The sequence below is a fragment of the Cucurbita moschata genome, unplaced genomic scaffold (assembly GCF_002738365.1).
Source record: "Cucurbita moschata cultivar Rifu unplaced genomic scaffold, Cmos_1.0 Cmo_Scf00044, whole genome shotgun sequence".
Lineage (NCBI taxonomy): Eukaryota > Viridiplantae > Streptophyta > Magnoliopsida > Cucurbitales > Cucurbitaceae > Cucurbita > Cucurbita moschata.
Window position 1 is genome coordinate 754,131 of NW_019268560.1, and position 15,538 is coordinate 769,668.

General features: G+C 37.5%; 1 protein-coding gene and 1 long non-coding RNA gene across 4 annotated transcripts in view; one reads left to right on the top strand and one right to left on the bottom strand.

Annotated features, from left to right (window-relative positions):
* Positions 1 to 1,659, top strand: part of LOC111434360 — a 14,303-nt gene extending 12,644 nt beyond the window's left edge. Inside the window, exon 3 of the long non-coding RNA XR_002708933.1 lies at positions 1,382 to 1,659. This is a non-coding gene — a long non-coding RNA (uncharacterized LOC111434360). The remainder of the gene's footprint in view (positions 1 to 1,381) is intronic.
* LOC111434358 (secoisolariciresinol dehydrogenase-like) overlaps positions 1 to 15,538 on the bottom strand; it is a 69,184-nt gene that overhangs the window by 41,751 nt on the left and 11,895 nt on the right. The gene's annotated exons all lie outside the window — the stretch shown is intronic.

A 15,538-nucleotide genomic window follows, 5' to 3' on the forward strand; every position in this document is an offset into this window, starting at 1 on the left:
GTTAGGAAGATAGGAAGACCTGTACGGACGATTCGTGAATTCCTTGTCAAATGGAAGAATCTCCCTACAGAGGAAACAAGCTGGGAACGCGCCGAAGATCTGAACTCCGCCGCCACCCACATCGCAAGGTATGAAAGTAGTCGGTTGACAGTGACGTCAACCAATTAGGTGGGGGAGGATGTCACGGTCATTCTTGTCCAGGGCATGTTGCCCATGGCCGCATGCCCATGACAAGCCAAACCCTTGTCATGTCTTTTCATTCTAGTGTTTTTCCTTTTGTAATTCTAAAGCGTATGACACCTCAAAAATATCATGTCTAGGCCTGCCAGAACTAAAATGGCCCAGAATGTACTATAGGGGGATATGACTAGTCGTCAACTTCTCCCTACCCAAGGTTATATATGCTAAGCCGTTGTTATCTTTCTCTTGCTTGCTTATATAACGTCTCTTTCTAAAATCTCTCTTTCTAAAATCTCTCTCTCTCCTCGTTTTCTAAAACCTTCTTTTAAAATCGAGGCTAGAGGCTTGACCGTACGTCGCTTGGCCGTAGGCGACGCAAGAACAAATAGGCTGAACTCACTTGTTGCTAGAAAGTGAGTGCTGCACAATCGCTAGTCCGCTGCCTTCGAAAGTGCGATTGTGTCATCCGGCACCTGCCGCTCGCCAGTCGACCACTTTTCATTTTTTTTTCTTCTTCTTTGTCCTCTGAAATTCGTAACACCGTGTCCACTTTCCGATTTTCATATCTTTTGACTCATAGTTTGAATCGATATGATTCCTTCGGTAAAGTCTTAGATCGTGTTACGGGCTACGTCCTAGTATTTTTTTTCTAATTTTTTGCTTGACTACCGGACGAGTTAAGAGCGTCAAAAATTCGCTCACCGTTCTTGGACGATTCTCGGGTTTCTACCTTTGGATCGAGGTTTCGGCCAAACTTCTTCAAAGATCCTGTAGGGAGTTGTTCCTAAATGAATATATCAAGATTTCAGATCTTGATTCACAGAGGAAAACCGTAGATCTGAGAAAACGTTCAAGATCTTCCCTCGTGGGTTTTTCTGATTTCTTGATGTGAAATGGGACTCCAGCCACCCACATTCTCTTTTCCCTTCCAAGAAAGGCTCCTTGCATCATGATCTTGACCGGAGTAGACTCCGACGGTAGGTTTCGATGAGTCTTCTGGTCGTTCATTCTTCCTCCTCTCTCTAGGTTCTCTCTAACTCGTTTCTCTCACTATTTCTCTTTTGCAGGACTCTGGATGGGGTTTCATTTGGACCCCTTAGGTGGTTGGAGGGGCAAACTTACCTATTTGCCCCTCTCTCGACTTTTCTTATTTTTTTTTCTTTTTCTTTTTCCATTTCTCTTTCTTCGGGTATTAGAATAGGAGAACGAATGAGGAACACAGGGTTTTGAAAAGGTTTTCTCCGTGTTTGGATCTTGATTCCAATACATCGGATTCATGACTTTCAAATTTTTTAATTTTGAGTACGCGATTTTTGAAGGATCATCGCGACTCGGAATATAAGTAATTTTAACGGATTTGGTGTCGACCAAGATGAATTCATAGAACCTTCAGGTCTTATGGAGGTCTTCCAAGACATAGAAGAATCCCGTGGATATGCTTTTTTGGCGACCTTACTAATTTTTGGATCGTCATATTCTGGTTCTACCAGAGCTTCTGGTACTAATACAAAGTTTTTATCGTAAGTCCTGATTTCAGGAACTGGAGAAAATTGAACGGGAACAACCGCGTCCTAGTAGGTTGAGGGGATAGAAGGTCCCTTTGAAGTGGAAGAGACAGTAGGTCTCGATGGAGTAACAGTAGATGGCCCGTGTCGAAGAGGCAGAAGGCTTCGTTGGAGTGATAACCTCCAGTTGTTTTTTAGCAAGTTTTGCTTTAGATTTGGTCACCAAACTAGCATCCATACCATAGCTATCAACAATCAATGGAGCGGGGAGTGAAAAGCAATAGGTTTCTTCCATTTTTCAACAATATTTTCTCTGGTCATGGATGGTGGAGAGTGGTTGGAGAGAGTGTTTTTTTAGAGTAGGAATTGTCTTTGAGAGGTAATCCTCCAAAGGATTTTTTATCTCTTTTATAGGCAAAATTTGAAAACAGAAGCAAGATAAAATTGCTTGCCTGGTTTAGATACAAGATTCTTCACCTCTTTTTCTAAAACAAATTTGGATGCTTTGGAAACAGTTTTGATAACAAAGTTTTTGTTAATTAAATCACTCTGAAATTTAGGTATTTCTTTACTGTTGAGTAATTTTTTAAGTAGAGTTCCATATCCCCGAATGAAAGTAGACAAAGGATTCTTTCTTGTCAAAGAACTGTTTCAGATTCCTCCATATCTTATATTGGATGTGTCGATCTCCACTATTAAACTAGCCTTTGGGTTTATCAGAGATAGACACGGAATTGATTTGACAAGGGATTTGATGTTTTGGACTGTTTTAGTGTGTTCTTCAGTCTAGAGTTTTTTATTTTTTTGAGCCTTTCAAAGAGTAGTTTGCAAATAGGTCTGATATTTTGAAACAAACAGATACATAATTGAGACATCCAAAAATCTTTGAAGTTGAGTTTTATCCGTAGATCCAAAAAATTTGAGGCAAACTCAATAGATCTTTGAATAGGTTTAATTAGACCCAAATGAATTTCAAATCGAATAAAACATAGTATGGTTATCTGAAAATGGTCACCTTCAAGATTTATCTAAAAAGAAAACCACCGAGTTTCTCAATTCAAAGTCTAGGCATGCTGCAAGCATTAGCCCAGACAACTTCAGAATCTGATTTTTAAATCTTCAAGAGACCGCATCAGTTGGTTCAACATCTTCTCCCTGTATACTAGTAGAAGAAGATACAATCTATGATCTCAATGATCCATTTTTGGATTCTCAACCACCGTGTTAATAATCGCCATCTACAAAAGACTAATAGTAGTTAAACTATTTGGAGAAAAAAAATCCGAAAATTTATCTTGACATGTTCTCTCCTTGTCTTCTCTTCCTATATCATTTCTTCTTTTCAATCTTTATGACAAATTATTTCCTTTATTTGATTTCCTATCACCTTTTTTCCAATTTCTCTCGACCAATTTCGTCTCCCTGTGAATTATTTATTACCTCTTGTATATTATTTATTCTAAATTATTATCGTAATCATTGTAAAAATCTAATGTCTTTTACTTGTATTATGTAAAAAACCTAAAGGATATCAAGAATATCCAACCTCAAAACAATTATTCAAATAATATTTTATCCACGATAGCTACAACTTGAGAGCATTGAAGGAAAAATCTCGAAGAAATCTGGTACTCAGCAAGAAAGCGCGAGCAGCTCTGTACCAAAGATCGATGAGTCAATACCAATACTCAGATCGGCAATTCTTGATATGTTTATAAGAAGAGTTTCAAAAGAAGAGGCTGTAATAGCCAAAATAGAAGAAAAATTGGATAAAATTTTAAATCCAAAGGTAACAAGTTTGGAACCATCTGTCAATGTCGTCAACAATTACGACGTGATCAAAGAATCCGAAGATGAGATTGTAAATGAGGTAGAGGAACCTCTGAACAATCAAATTGCAAGGATTTCCAGAAGAAGTCAAAACAATACCAGTAATCAAAGAAACTAGTATCCTCAACCGTCTTTTCCGGATATTCAATTTGAAGAAAAGATGCTATAAACTGAAGCCCACTATGATGACCTAGAAATCTATGAATGGAGCGTCGATGGACTATCTGACTATCTAATAATGAATGTTGTCAATGAGATGATGATGACCGCAGGCGCATATAAATTGCAGGGCCATAAATTCGACCATCAAATAGCCCATGTCCTAGTAACAGGATACACCGGGCAACTCAAAGACAGGTGGGACAAATATCTTGATGAAGCAACTCCCCAACAGATATTAAACCACTAGGTTATTAGACCAACTACTCAAATCATTAAAGAAGAAGGTCCATCAACCAGAACCGAGGTACAACATGAAAGGATAGAAGACACTGTCAACAACTTATCTATACCCTCATAGAATTTTTCGTAGATGACCCTCTGAAGTACTAGAAGAGATCCGGTGAAATACTCATGAACCTAAAGTGCCCAACCATAGGTGATTTTAGGTGGTACAAAGACATATACTTCAACAAAGTCTTCATTAGGACAGACAGTTCATTAGAATTTTGGAAAGAAAATTTCATCAATGTGTTGAACACAACTCTCTGTGGGAAACACTCGCACTCTTTATTAACACCAATAGAGAAGAGAATACAAGACACTCAGTAGAATACTACTACTTTTTATTGTTTTTGGATTTCTTGGATGAATAAGCTAGGTAGGGTGGGGGGTACTACAGCCTAATCTAGACCTAACAAATCTAAATATAGACCTAACAAATCTCAATCTTTTCCTAAAATATCTAGATCTCTTTCTAGACCTAACAAATCTCAATCTTTTACTAAAATATCTAGATCTTTTTCTCCTCAAACCTCTAGGTATCTCTCCTAAAATTGTTAGGTTATGAAGCCTGCTACTTATTTATAGCTTGGTCCACAGTTATATCCAGTAAAGCTATATCCGGTAAAGCTATATATAATAAATAGCTATATATAGTAGATGGTTAAATCGAGTAAAGCTATATATAGTAGATGATTAAATCTAGTAAAGCTATATATAGTAAACTGAACTCTATATATATCCCGTCTGGTAGAGCTTTGAAAATGTACTTTCAGTTCTCTGTAATTCTCTCTAATTGTACATACGTGAAGTCATCAATAGAAAAATCTTGTCAGCCAGAGTTCTCCTTGCACTTTTCTCTATCCTGTTCTTTGTGTTCATCTAGATCGAGCGTGTGCGTTGTTGTGCGATCCTAACCACTGGTATTAGAGCTAGGCGAAATTCATCACGATCTGTGAAGATGGAAAGTTCAAAGATTGGAATTGAGAAGTTCGATGGATCCAATTTCGGTTTCTGGAAGATGCAGATTGAAGATTATCTATACTAGAAAGATCTTCACGAACCTCTGTTAGGGGTGAAGCCGGATACCATGACCACGGAACAGTGGAAGCTCAAGGATCGACAAGCCTTGGGGCTGATCCGGTTGACGCTATCCGGAAACGTGGCGTTTAACATTTTCAAGGAGAAGACAACGTTAGATATATTGAAGGCGCTGTCAAATATGTATGAAAAACCGTCGGCTATGAACAAGGTGTATTCGATGCGTAGATTGTTCAATCTACAGATGTCTGAAAGTGGACCTGTTGCTGATCATATAAATGAATTCAATATGATCATAAGTCAACGAGTTCGGTGGAAATTAATTTCGAATATGAAATTAAAGCGTTGATTTTGATGTCATCCTTACCCGAGTCATGGGATACTGTTGTTGCCACAATTAGCAGTTCCTGAGGATCTGATAAACTGAAGTTTGGTGAAATTCGAGATGTAGTTCTCAGCGAAAGTATTCGCAAACGAGAAACTGGAGATTCATCAGGCAATGCTCTCAGTGTTGATCGAAGGGGAAGAAGTATATCGAAGGGCCCAAACAAAGGGCGACCAAAATCAAAGAACCGAAAAAAATCTCCAAATAGACCAAACGTAACGTGTTGGAATTGTGGAGAAAAAGGTCACTTTCGGACAGGTTGTACAAGACTAAAGAGGAAGTAGAATCACAAATCTGGAGATGATGATGATTCTATAAATTCAGCAGAAGACATTGGGGATGCCCTAATCCTCAGCGTGGACAGTTCGATTGAATCCTGGATTTTGGATTCAAGTGCATCGTTTCTTTCGTCTCCAAATAAATAGTTGTTCCAAAATTTCAAGTCTGGAAATTTCGAGAAGGTGTATCTTGCCGACAACAAAGATTTGGAGATTAAAGGAAAAGGAGATGTCTGCATAAAAACTCCGGCAGGAGATCAGTGGACATTAAAGGATGTCAGATATATTCCTGGTCTCAAGAAGAATCTGATCTCTATTGGTCAGTTGGACAGCACAGGTTATGCAACAAAGTTAGGGAAGAGTTCGTGGAAGATTATGAAGGGTGCTACGGTGGTAGCACGTGGCTCAAAATCTGGAACCTTATACACCATTGCAGGGTGTATGAACATAGCTGCTGTTGCTGAGAGTGCTTCAAATTCAAGTCTACGGCACAATAGACTTGAACATATGAGCGCGAAAGGAATGAAAAGGCTGGCTGCGAAAGGAGTTTTAGAAGGTCTGAAATCTGTTGATGTGGGTCGTTGTGAGAACTACGTTATGAGCAAGTAGAAACGAGTTAGCTTCACAAGGACCGCCAAAGAATTGAAGAAAGTGCGGTTGGAAATGGAACCATATGTGGAGCAAGGTTCGACGAAGCAAGTGGGAGTTGAGCTTGAGTTGCAGGAAAACTCACTTAGTGATGTTGTAGCAGATACTCAAGAAACTCCTGAGACTACTGCTGAGGAACCAGATGTGGAGCAAGGTTCCAAGACAACAAAGCAAGTGGGAGTTGAGGTTGAGTTGCTTCGAAAATCACCAAGTGATCTTGTAGCAGATACTCAACAAACTCCTAAGGTTGTTGCGGAGGAATCAGCAGTGGAGCAAGTGACACCTGAACTGGTGTTGAGAAGATCATCCTGTACTATCATAGTACCAGATATGTATGTACCTTCATTACACTAACTGTTGCTGATGAAAGGGAACCAGAGCCCTTTGATGAGGCCCTACAGTTGGAGGATACAACCAAGTAGGAGCAAGCCATGGATGATGAGACGTCTAGGCTTCAAAAATGCGTTGTACTGAGGCTGAGTACGTGGTAATAGCTGAAGCTAGAAAGAAAATGATATAAATGACTGACTATTTGGAAGAATGGGCAAGAAGTAACACGAAGATATTCTTTATAGAGATAGTCAGAGTGTCATACAGTTGGCGAAGGAACCCGGTCTATCATTTAAAGAAAAAACATAAAAGACGATACTATTTCACTTTCAGGTTAGTGAAAGATGGTGATGTGTTTGGAGAAGATAGAGGGTGCAAAGAATCCAACAAACATGTTGACAAAATGTGTTGATGTTGGAATATTGAGGTTGTGCAAAGCCTCAATTGATATGGTGCCATGAAGACCCTGAAGATGCTCATGGTCGTTTGAGAATGAAATTCTTGGTTGACTAGATCAGTCTCCAAGTGGGAGAATTGTTAGGTTATGGAGTCTGCTGCTTATTTATAGCTTGGTCAACAGTCATATCCAGTAAAGCTATATCCAGTAAAGCTATATATAGTAAATAGCTATATATAGTAGATGGTTAAATCGGGTAAAGCTATATATAGTAAATAGCTATATATAGTAGATGGTCAAATCTGGTAAAGCTATATATAGAAAACTGAACTATATATATATCCCGTCCGGTAGAGCTTTGAAAATGTACTTTCAATTCCCTGTAATTCTCTCTTACTGTACATACGTGAAGTCATCAATAGAAAAATCCTTTTAGCCAAAGTTCTCCTTGCACTTTTCTCTATCCTGTTTTTTGTGTTCATCTAGATCGAGCGTGTGCGTTGTTGTGCGATCCAAACAAAAATCTCTACTAAAATAAATATATATTGGGCTCGTACAATTATTGGGCTTGACTCTATTGGGCTAGTGATGATATTTCAACATTCCCCGCAGCACTAGTCCCCATTCGCTACACCATGTTGAGCTGACAGCGAAAACTCTCATGTTTGCCAGTATTCAGCCCTTTTGTAAACAAATCTGACACTTGGTCATCTATCTTGATCTGCTGCATCTCGATTTCTTCCTTCAAGACGTTCTCTCTAATAAAATGGTAGTGTACCTCCACATACTTTGTTCTAGCATAAAACACCGAATTTTCTGCTAGGTGAATCGCAGATTGATTGTTGCAATGAAGTGATATTGGATACTCAATTTCTGGTGCCAATCTTCCATCAAAAGTTTTAACCATGTATTTTCCTGAGCTACTCTAGCTGCTGCTCTGTACTCTGCTTCTTTAGTTGACAATGATATTGTTGGTTGTCTTTTGTTACACCAAAAAATTGTTCTCGAATGGAGCTTGAACACATACCCAGTGATTGATCTTCGGGTATCGTGGTCTCCTGCATAGTCAACATTAGTATATCCAGCTAGCTTCCAGTCTTCACTTCTTTTATATAAACGATCGTAATTGATTGTACCTTTGATATATCTCAATGTCCGTTGAGACGCATCCAAATGAGTCTTCTTCAAATTTTGCATATATTGATCAATGATTCCAACTTCATTTTCGATTTTCTTCGGTTGTTCTATGTAGAACCGTCTATTTAACTCTCCATGCAAGAAAGCATTATTCATATCCATCTGCCATAATTTCCAATCTTTATTTATCGTAAGTACTGGAGAAACTTGTACAATAATGATCTTTGTCGCTGGACTAAACGTTTCATCATAGTCTAGTCCATATTCTTGAGAGAATCCTGAATCTAAATTCTAAGCTTTGTATCTCACGATTGATCCATACGGGGTACACATTATTTCATAAGCCCACTTGCAAGAGATAAGTTTGGTATCTCTTGGTCTTGGCACTAATAACCAAGTTTGATTTTGTTCAAGTGCTATAATTTCTTCCTCCATCGCTTTCTGCCAAGCTGATTTTAGTGATGCTTCTGCATATGTCTCCGACTCATTAACTTCGTCTTCTACTGTGTTGGCATACTCTGGATTTGCCTTTAGGATTATTTCTGAATGTTTGAGTTGTTGAGGTGTCATTTCATTTTCACTAGGCTCGCTTAGTTGAGTCACTTCTTGCTCACCAACACTAGTGTCACTTGAATCTTCAGGCACAGCAGCAGTTAAGCAAATGTATACAATTTGCTCCCCCATCTTTTGTGGAAGAATCTCTTCAATTTGCTCCCCCTGTATTCTGTAGAAGAATTTCTTTAATTTGCTCCCCCGTGTTCTGTAGAAGAATTTCTTCAATTTGCTCAAGACCTGGTAATACTTCTTCTCTGAGGGCCACCCCTCTTCCATTGCACCGCTTTGATCGTCAATCATGTGGTTTAAGCATCCTGAATCAATGATCCAATCATCCTCGTAATCGATATGCTCTTCCATCGTTACCATGAGTGCTAGCTCATCTTCTACTATTGGATATAGTACCTCTGCATCCCATTTATCCTCTATCTTCTTTTTGGATATTGTCATATTGCTTTCAATAGACTTTTTCCTGGACCAACAATCTCTAGACATGTGGCCCTTTTTCCCGCAATTATAGCAAATACCTTCAAATCTCTTTCCTTGGAAACTCTTGTTATCGGTCTTCTAAGCTCTCTCAAGTTGTGAAGTTCCTTGGTGGCTTCTTCTTTTGTCACCATTATATCCACGTTTGGTAGACAGCCCATTATTGCTCCGACTTTCACGTGTGTAGAGTGCTTCTTCTTTACCCTTCAATGTGATGCCTCCCATTTGTTTAGCCGTGGCTTCTTGGCTGGCTAACAAATTTTCGAACTCTACAAGTGATGGTTGAATAGGCCATCCTTGTATAGCAGTAATGAAGCTTCGATATTTCGATCGCAATCCATGGATTATAATTCTCTTCATTCGTCATGTCCCGTTGTGAAATTGACAACAACTCATTCTGCAGAAGTTGTAGCCTTGTATCGTTCTTCTTTGAGAACAACACCACGAACGTGTCCCATGCTTCTTTCGGTGTCTTGTCGTCCCAAATATGTTTTAACATCTCTTCTCCGATTGTGGTCTTCAAGGCAAACATTGCTTTGCCTGCTTTAATTCTCCATTTGCATAAGGTGCCGTTAGAATTCTCCTCTGGCGGCGTAGTTTCACACCCGCCAACGATCTCCCAAAGATCCTGTCCTTCTAAATAGGACATCATGCATGTTGCCCACATGTCGTAGTTGTTGTTGTTGTTGTTGAGTTTCTTGATTCCTTCAACGATTTGGAAATCACCCATTGTGTTGGCCATACCTCAGTAATACCAAACAAGCTCTTTCAACACAAGACTTGCAGAGTCATAGACTACTCACGACACAAAAGAAACTCACTCACTACTAATCTCAAGAAGTCGTTTCTGATGTGGAAGATCAGACAGAGTTGCAACCACATAGCATACTAAGAATTTCAAGAGATCAGATAACCTGCACTAACCTTGCTCTGATACCAATTATTGAACACAACTCTCTGTGGGAAACACTCGCACTTTTTATTAACACCAATCGAGAAGAGAATACAAGACACGCGGAAGAATACTACTACTTTTTATTGTTTTTGGATTTCTTGGATGAATAACCTAGGTAGGGTGGACGGGTATTTATACTACATCCTATGCAATCTAGACTTAACAAATCTAAATCTAGACCTAACAAATCTGAATCTTTTCCTAAAATATATAGATCTCTTTCTCCTAAAATCTATAGGTATCTTTCCTAAAATCTGTACTAAAATAAATATACAATGGGCTCGTACAATTATTGGGCTTGACTCTATTGGGCTAGTGATGATATTTCAACACAGTGGACTGCCAAAACACTTATCAAGAAGAATCAAAGATGGTCTTAAGATGAAGTATAATGGAACAATTCCATGGCAGACTTTGTCATATGGATCCATAGCCTCCTTCATCATAGAAGAAGGGCTCAAACTTTGCAATGAGTCAAAAATTCAAAACAATCTCAATTCTTCTGTACCAAACAGAAAAGAGCTTGGAAAATTCTGTGAACAATATGGATGCAGGGGAGTACAAGCTCCCTCGACCTCTAGGAGAAAGAGCATCAAAATGTATCCAAGATCATACAGATCGTGCAGGCCCAAAGAAAAATATCGGAGTAAACCCGTGCAATCTCAAAAGCCAATATATTCAAAGAAAATGTATGCCTCTACAAAAACCCACAAAGGCAAAAGAAAGCAAACTTGCTTTAAATGTCAGGAAGAAGGACACTATGCCAATAAGTGTATGCTCAAAGGAAAGATCAATGAATTAGATATTGATCAAGAGCTAAAAGATCAACTACTAACCGATGCAGAACAATCAAGCGAGGGAGAAATCCTCGAACTACAGGAAGAATCTGATTCATATTCTAGCACAGAGTACGAACCAGAACAAGAAGGAAAAAGTACATGCGAAGGATGCATAAATGTCCTTACAAAGGATCAAGAGATTCTACTCGAGCTTGTAGAGAAGGTCCTGGATTCAGAAATTCAACAAAAAAAAAATCTCTACATTAGTTCTCCAAATGTTTGAAAAACCTAGAGAACTAACTAATCAAGACCGTGAAAGAGAGATAAATAATCTCAAACAAAAAGTCCACGCATTAAGACCTGAAAAAAGGTTAAAATCTTATATGCTTTGCCAAGAAATTCTCAAACTTCAGGAAAGGCTGCCCGAACAAAGGAAAATGATGCAACAGAACTTGGACGAGGATGACTTTCAAAGCTCTTTTGTTGGAGCCAACACCACTTCTCAATATCAAAAATGGTATGCTCTTGTCACCCTAAAAGTTTATGATTTCAAAATAATGTTAAAGGCTCTCATAGATAAAGGAGCCGATCAAAATTGCATTTAAGAAGGTATACAAAATATTTTGCAAAAACAACGAAAGGCCTTAGAGGTGCGAACAACAATAGACTTAAAATTAATTACAAATTATCAAAAGTCCATATTTGTAATGACGAAATTTGCTTTGTAAATTCCTTCCTTCTAGGAAAGGACTTACGACAAGAATTAGCGGTACTCCTTCATTACTCAATTATACCCTTTCGCAATAACTGAAGAAGACTGGGATCAAAAGCCTTAGGAAAGAAGATAAAATTTAATTTCATTTCCCCGGTAAGGATCAATGAGATAAATAATTTTCAAAAGAATACCATCTTTCCGTCCATCAATGTTTTGAATTACAAAGAAAGGCAAATCTCTTTTGTCAACGAAGAGATTTCATTCAAAGAAATAGAAGAATAACTTCAAAGTAAAGTTGTTCAATCTAAAATCAAAATCTTACCAAACTAACTAGAAAAAAAAAATTGTTCAAATATTCCTAACACCTTTTAGACAAGGAAACAACATATAATCAATCTTCCTTGCATCAAAAATTTCGAAGAGAAAAATATTTCTATGAAGCTCGACCTATTAAAATGAATAAAGAGTTACTACTCTTGAACTTCAAGATTGGTACAAAAATGCCGCTGATCAAAAAATTAAATTTGCGACAGTGAGAAGCGATAAGAAAGTTCTCCGTATCTTCATTTCCAATATTTGGATTTTCAAAAAAATTGATTATATTCTAGAGGAGATGCACCTCATCACATCTAATGGCCATAATTCAAATTGGAGGTCAATTGCTCATTAATCGGAGATGATATTTTCGACGAAAAAAAACTCAAACTCCAAATCACGAAAATTCTAGAGGTTTCAACATCGGTTTAAACTCCCTCTATAAAGTCTAAAGTGAGGGCTTTCATTTTGAACAAGAATCAAGCTAAGTCGAGCTCCCAATTGCAAGTTATAGTCGACGAGGATTTTTAGGTTTCCTACTCTCTAGTTTCTTCCAAATTCGAGAGGAATTGTCCAAAATTTCCTTTCATACTTGTTCTTACACCTTCTAAACAAGATTACCCACAAGTTTTATGAAGAAATCGAGTGTTGAAAGAGCCTCAAATACAAATTTCCAATCGTGGTCATCATTGAAGAAGAAGCTTATAACTTGAAAAAATCAATTTGTACCTACAAGCAAGTTTGTCGAGTGATACCCATCTCATTCGGTTTCTACACTTTCAAGAAGCATTTCAATAGAAGACTACGAAGGCTAACAAGTCTCAGAGTGTACCCAATTGAAGAATATCATTCTTTTGTACAAATGGGTAAGGCTTGAATTCCCATATGTAGTCCCTTTTTCTTAAAATTGAGCAATTCTTTAGGTTAAGAGGATCCATATGAGTAACTTTAATAAATAAATGAGAGCTAAAACGTGTTAGAACAAGCTGTCCAAGAAAATGAAAATTTGCTTTTTCTGGTGAGTTGCAGACTTGCAGACTTGCGGACTGAAGAGTAATTTTAAAAATTAAGGCCACATACTTAAAGACGTTCTTCAAAAACGATTCTTTTAGCTAGAGAGGAGTACAAGGATGAAATATCATGAAGAAATCAAGCCTTGATAACCTCTAGAATCGGTTGTCCAATAAGAAGTTCTCTAGTTTGAACTTCGACAAGGAAACAATTTTTCGACGAACTTTGGAGGTAAATAACTCCGGCTAATCCATGAGAAGGTATGAAAGAATTCTCTAGCTCTTCCCTATAACACTATCTTTAACGTAGGCAGTTCAACTGAACCGCCCATGTCAAGCCAAAACACGATCCTCCCTCGGATTTTCTCAATATTAACCTTCTTTCAGACCGGTTCTCAAGAAAAACTTTATGGTTCCAGAAACTCAACTCTCTAAGGATTCAGTCAAAGAAAATTTTAAGTAATTCGAATACCGGAAGCTCGAGAACGAAGGTCCCGAACTTCAACGATAAGATAAGTAGTCACCTTAGACTTTTCTTAAAAAATAATTGTAGGAATCGATTGGATTTCTGTATGAACCTTAAAATAAATATGAATTAAGTAAATACGAAAGAAAAATACCAAGAACCATGAGTTAAGGCCCTAAATCGATCAATTTGCTCGAAATTGAAGTAACAATAAAATAACTCACTAAATGAACTCTGTTGTCTTTCAAATCATAGTATAAAATTCGAGGTATCAAACATCGAGTTATGACATCTCTGTCTTTTCCATCTTCCATGATACCTGTCTTTTCCATCTTCCATGATACCAACCATTCGTTTTTGGATTGTGATGGGAGTTGGGTTTCTAGTTTTTATAGGATTTGTTTTCTTAGATCTAGTTTTTATACATCATTCTTAATGTAGCCAACCCTTCACAATTGGTTAAATTAAATTTAACCAATAAAAACATGAGGACAATATAATTCACAATGTTTGTCTAAAATAATGATTATGTTTTTATTGTGTGGTTCTTGTTTTTGCCCCCAGCTACCACCTCAACTCATATTATAAATTAAGCTAGGATAATAGAGTTTATGTAAATTTTAAAGTTCAAACCATTAAACATCCCGATGATATCAGAGAATTAATATTTTTTAGGGAAGAAGAGTTACTCAATCTTTAAAGAATGATAATGCTGAAAGCAAGAAGATGATGAGAGAAATTAAGAGGAATTTGGAGTATGTGATAGCTGAGCGAATAGCCTCTGTGTTTCAGGTGGCAAGACGCGGGAAGCGCAGTAAGTCCGTTAGCAAGCTTGGGTGCTTAGTCATACGAAAGATTCCAAAGAAGATTTTATCATCAACCTGACATCTTTATTAAAGACAAAATGAAGATTGACAACTTGTCAGCTACACACGGAAGGCTCACATGTGAATTATCAGTTTTTATCTTTGGAAATTATTAGTTTGCATTACGTCTTTTCTTACTTTTAGAAAACAGATCTCGCATGGGTCCTGTCCTGCTAGATTTGATCTTATCTCTTAGTTTACGTTTTTCAAATCAACTCTCAAGTCCGAAGTCTATAAAATGACTTCATCAATGTAAATAGGGCATCGATCAGCCCATAGCTCTCTCTCTCTTGAAAATCAATTGAGAAATTCAAAAAAAGAATTATTCTATTCTATCTATCTCTTATTTCTCATATCTTCTTCTTATGAACGAATTTCTGAGAAAACTCAGAAAATCAGATCATTTCAAATGTTCTACCGAAGAAGAAAAAAATTCAAATGAACACAGAAGAGGAGAAAATCGCACTATCTCAAATACTGTCAACCAAGAATATCAGGTTGACAGAATTGAAGATCAACTCCAAAATTGGACTATTCCAAAGTAGATCCTAAAATTATCAAACTAATTTCAACCTTCAATTTTACTCCAAAATCATGCATCAAATTCTCACATAAATCCCAATTCATAGCAATAGGGAATCTCTTGTACTCCAACATCTTGAAGAGTTTAATTATCTTCACGTCGGTCTTGTTCGAGTCGCTGTAAAACCATTGTTCAGACTTGGATTAGATATCCCAGTCCTTATCTCCCTACGATATAAGAGACATGAAGACTTCTCAAATTCTTTACAGGGAATGGTTCAATCTAATTTAGAGAATGGACCAATCTATTTCAATATTTATCCAAATTTTACTTTGTCGCTCACGACCAGCACATATTATCAGCCCTTATGATGGACTTACAGTACAAAAATCTGAACATCAAGGTTGAAACTCATTCTTCAGTCGTCATATTTAGGGTTTATTATAAACTCATGAATACAAATATTTCTCCGAGAGCATTAAGATCCTCACCGAAGGGATCAACCATGCTCATAGAGGCAAATATTGGAAAGTATTCCGTGACTGTTTCAAAAACTATCTATTGAGATCAAATAACCAAAAATACTCTCTGGAAAATAGAAGATGCAAATCTTTCAAAAAGAAAAGAATCTCAAAACTCAGTCCAAATCATCGAACATGACGACGGAAGCGTTGAAATAAAATTCAGCGAAGAAGC